This window comes from Gavialis gangeticus, unplaced genomic scaffold (genome assembly GCF_001723915.1).
Source record: "Gavialis gangeticus isolate Ggan-Ray unplaced genomic scaffold, GavGan_comp1, whole genome shotgun sequence".
Lineage (NCBI taxonomy): Eukaryota > Metazoa > Chordata > Crocodylia > Gavialidae > Gavialis > Gavialis gangeticus.
In genome coordinates, this window is record NW_017729033.1 from 35,394,505 (window position 1) to 35,399,301 (window position 4,797).

The 4,797-nt window shown below is 44.1% G+C and overlaps 1 long non-coding RNA gene across 1 annotated transcript in view; it reads left to right on the top strand.

Annotated features, from left to right (window-relative positions):
* The first annotated feature begins 404 nt into the window (after nt 1-404).
* Nucleotides 405-4,797, top strand: part of LOC109304137 — a 23,250-nt gene continuing 18,857 nt past the window's right edge. Inside the window, exons 1-2 of the long non-coding RNA XR_002099305.1 lie at nt 405-538; nt 940-945. This is a non-coding gene — a long non-coding RNA (uncharacterized LOC109304137). The remainder of the gene's footprint in view (nt 539-939; nt 946-4,797) is intronic.

Sequence of the window (4,797 nt, forward strand, 5' to 3'; positions counted from 1 at the left end):
ACAACCACCCTCCCACCACAAACAAAGGGCCACAAAGTGCCTGTTCTTCTAAACCTGGCTTCTTCCCCCGACCCCAAAGAACCTTGAATTGGTTCAGAGAGGACAGGTTCAAAATAGTACTTGATTTTTCCCAGCGTGCTTTTGAGAAGTGTTCAAGGAAGTCTAAACTGGTTTAAAGTGGTCTGTATGTCTGGGCTCTTGGGGTGTGTTTACACATTCATTAAGGTGCTTTAGGTAATGCACATTAAATTGAGTACCTCCGGGCACTTTTACATGTATGTGTATATGGGGGGGAAGGGGTGGTTCTTTAATTAGAGCAACTCTGCAAGCTGGTGTAATTAAAGTGCCACTGCATCTCATGCATCAGCATCCCCACAATTAAAAATGGTTATGGGGGTGCTTGAACTAAAGCTCATTTGATGAGCTTTAGTTAAAGTGCCCCCACCACCATTTTTAAGCATGGGGACACTTATACATGAGACGCAGGAGGCAGCTGGAGCGGAGCAATTGCAACACTCCAGCAGACTTAATTAATCAGGTCAGCTCCAATATGCTGGAATTTCAGCATGAATACACATGACACTGTGAGCGCTTTAATTAGAGTGGCTATCAGGGCTCCCCACCTCAGAATATGTGTATAGATGCCCAAAGAAAGCATTCTTAGAAATACAAGCCAGGATACAGGCTGCTGGGGGTCTAGCATGAGCACAGGGGTGCTTCAGTGTGGGGATAACTGGAAGGCATCCACCACACTGAAGCACCAATGTAACCCAAACAGCCAGGGCAGCATATACATGTGTGCTGCTGTGGTGTTTTTTATTCCATAGCTAAATAGTACTTGTATTTACAAATACAATCCAGATGCAGAGTAAATTAGTTTACTCTAGCCTAATAGGGGCACATGCATTGATGCTGAGATGTTACTGCACAGCTAATTAGTCTACTGTGCAGTAAACATCTCATGTAGATGTGTCCAGTATAAAGTTCTTATATATGTGATACTGGTGCTTTAAAATATGCAAACTAGGGGCCTTTACTTATTGGTGGTGGAAAGCTGGGTATAACGGGCTTAGCTCCCACAAATGCAGTGCAGTGGTGTTAGCGAAGAGGGCCACAGGGCAGCTCTGGGCAGCTGCCACAGAGGAGAGGGGGCATGCACAGACAGACATGCAGCCGCAGCCTGCAGAGGTGGCCAGGCATGGAGCATCCAGCAGGTAAGTCTGTGAAACAGAAGGGAGGTGGGGGGCAAGTTGAGGCCCCTGCAATGAGGCAGGGAGTAGGGTAGAGGCAGGGGCTAGGGTGATTTGGGCCGTGGGGCCAGGGTGGGTCATGGGATGCTCAGAGCCCAGGTGGCTTCGTCCAGGGGCATTGGGGGGCAGCTTCCACTGCTGCATGCATCCTGGCGGGGGGACATGTGCCTCCAGGATTTGTGCATGGGGTGTCATGGAGGCAGGCAGTCCTCTGGGCTCCGTGCCCTGCTGCCACTGCCAGCGAGCCACTTGTGACACCATGTGGCTTTTGGTGGCAGCAGGCAATGGCGTCACACACAGCTCCTGGGCATCCCCAGCGCAGCTCAGAGTCCAGCGGGCAGCCCACCTTTGTGATGCCCTGTGCACTAACCTGGGGGCACATGCCCCCCACAGTGTGTGCACGGTGTCTCTGGATGAGCTGCTTGGGCTTCGATCATCCCATGACCTGCCTTGGCCCTGGGGCTCCATTCACCCCAGCCCCTGCCACTGCCCCACTCCCTCCCTCACCGTGGGGGCCTCAATCTGCCCCTCGCCCACCCTGCCTCTTCTCCTTCACAGACTTATGTGCTGGGCAGTGTCTGTGTGTGTGTGCGTAGAAGTATATTTTAAGTTTAACTTTTACTCAGCCTCCTGTAGTAATATTTTCTCCTTCCACCTATGCCTTTACTACAAACAGGGAAGACAGCACTGAGTGAGAAATACAGAAGAAATAATATCTCTACTTGTATTTGCTTGACTGTTAAATTCTGAATAGAGTGGTATCTTAGTTTGTATGGTCTGGGCAAATTTAGGATGAATTTCAGAATTAATAACAATATGTAAAAGACTTACTATATTAAGCTTCCTCCCTGAATACTTTTTCTTTAAAATCTTTATTCAAATTGAATGAAATTATTCCTTCCTGGTTTTTTTAACTTTATTGCTCTCTAAATCAGTTGTACAGTAATTACATTTCAGTACTTAAAAAACAAACAGCATGTCAGTATTATCTTGTATTCAGTGAAAAGGCATCTATGTATGTAAGTGTACTTTGTATACAATGCATGTAGTTTTACATATTTTCAGTGAGGCTTAATGAAGCCTTAGAACATTTTGTTGGAGAGTGATTTACATTCTTCATGACTATTCATTCCTTCATCTTTACTCTTAAAATAATTTTTGTAAGAAACATTGAGACCATTTAATACACAATGCACAGTAATGGGCTAGTGCATTTCTGTATTGTTATAAGGGGGGTTATAGTCCTGGGTAGGCTCTGTGCTCTGTAATATACTGTTGCTCCTCTACAGCTGCTTATTTTAATCTAAAATGGTCAAAAATAAGACATTTGCATGAATTCTTCCCCCCTACAAACTTCTAACAGTGGTAATAATGACTATGTTAAATCAAACCTCATTGCAATGTAATGAAGCTTGACTGACATATTGCAGGTATAATACTAAGTAATTTCATAAATTATTAAACTGTAATTGAAAGTAATAGTGCAGATTACCTTGTGACTTGCTTAAAAAAGGTTTGGTTTAAAAATAAAGATGGCAATATGGCTGATGGGAAACAACGTCAATACCTTAATTTTAAGAACAGCTGTCAGTTCCGACCTTAGAACTAGGATTGAGTGAAATATGAATTTTTATCCCAGATGCTAGTTTGAAATTTCAGCACTTGTTTCCATCTGAAATTAGTACAATGAGCTCAGATTTCAAATTTTTTTATGGACTGAAAATGTCCTAAAATATTGAGTCAGAAAAGCTGATAGGATAATGAAACATTTGACACAAACATTTTTTCTGAAGGAATATTGATTGTTTTATATCACTAAGTCATTATAAAAGATAAATTCCAATCTGCTTTATTTAAAACTATTATTTCCATGAAAATTTCTATGAAAAACTGGGGGTTTGTTTTGGCTCCATTCTCCTTGAAACCACATGTGAACTCAAAGCCATGACATGATAACCAATCAGCTCTTTGCCATGGGGTGTCAATTCATTTCCATGTTAAGGAAGACCTGGATGAACAGATCTTCAATAAGTTGAAAACATTTTGTATTTTGTACCCTAGTTTATGTCCAAGAAGGCCAAAAGCCTTGAGGGTAACAAAGTATTTTCTGGAATCACAGAAGAGTTATGAGGTAGAGGAGTCACAGAAATAGTCCCTGAAGTAGCTTTTGGTAGTAAAAGGGGAGGTAGGTTTATACACTCCATAAAAATTTGTTTGCAACCTGGCTTGAACAGCAATCCGGAAAAAACAGGGAGGTAAAGAAGGAGCAGGCCAGAGCCAAATTCATGGTATGAGTGCTGAGAAGGTTTTTTTTTTTCTCCTCAGTGAGACAGAGCAGCAGGGCAAGTGAGAAAAAAAGACACAAAATGCTTCATGGGAAAGCAGCTAACAAAGTGATGCTACTGCTAAAGAAGTTCCACAGTGACTGGGAGCCGGCCATGGGACTGATGTTGAAAAGACTGACAAAGGTGGACAAATAAGTCCCCTCCTTGCGGTGAGTAGGTTATTTAAAGGTATACAACCGAAATCTTACAAAAAGTGCTTTAAGATGGGATAAAATTGTTAATGCAGAAAAAATAGTAGCTCTAGCTATTGGGCTAATAATTTGACTGGGTTTTAGGCCCTGGCAGACATTATTTTCATCAAGCAATAGGCAATGTCTTGATGATGGAAAACCATCATGATGGAATTTGTCATGCCTTGTGACCTGCTTCACATTCACAGGGCGAGCTATCCAGAGCTGGGAAAAGTGCCCTGGGAACTTGCTGTGCCAGCACTCACCAGCAAGGGGAGCTGGAGAGACACTGGCAGGGGCTGTCAGCCCCCCTCCCACACATTCACCTGTGCTGCTAATGAGAAGTGAGCTCTTGGGGCATTTTTACACATGCTCCAGGGGTGGGCATTTTAATTAGTGTGGCTCCAAAAGCCAGTCTAATTACAGCGCCTGGAGTCTCTCATGTATCAGCATCCCCGCGCTTCAAAATGGTGGCCGGTGGCCCTTTTTCTAAAACTCATTGAATGCGCTTTAGTTAAAATACCCCTGCTGTCATTTTGAAGTGCAGGGTTGCTGACACACAAGACTTGGAGGCTGGCACTAATTAGCACGCTCTAGCAGACTTGATTAATCAAGTGTGCTCTGACATGCTGTAATTAGAGCTCTTCAGAGCAGCCTTCTGGCTGGTGTAGAGGCACCCTTGAGTTCCCCTGGGTAATTCAGACCTCACTTCTAACCCTTGGGCAGAGCAGGGAAGAGTCATGCACAGGGTTGGGGGGGGGGGGGGCAGGCAGGAGAAGCAGTGCTTGAACTCTCCCAAAATATCTCACGAGCTGCTTTTGTATATGTGCTTTCCTCTCTCCCCATCTTGTCTCCACCAGCAGGTTTTTAAAAAAACACAAATCTTCTCCCTTTCCCAGAGTACTATGTATGCAAGTAAAGCTGGTCATATTGAATGTCTGCTTACATTGCTTCTTGCAGGAAGAGGTGCTAATGGGTCCTTAAAAGAAGCAGCTCTGAAGGCTGGTTGGGGAGAAGGAGAAGGGGCCCCAG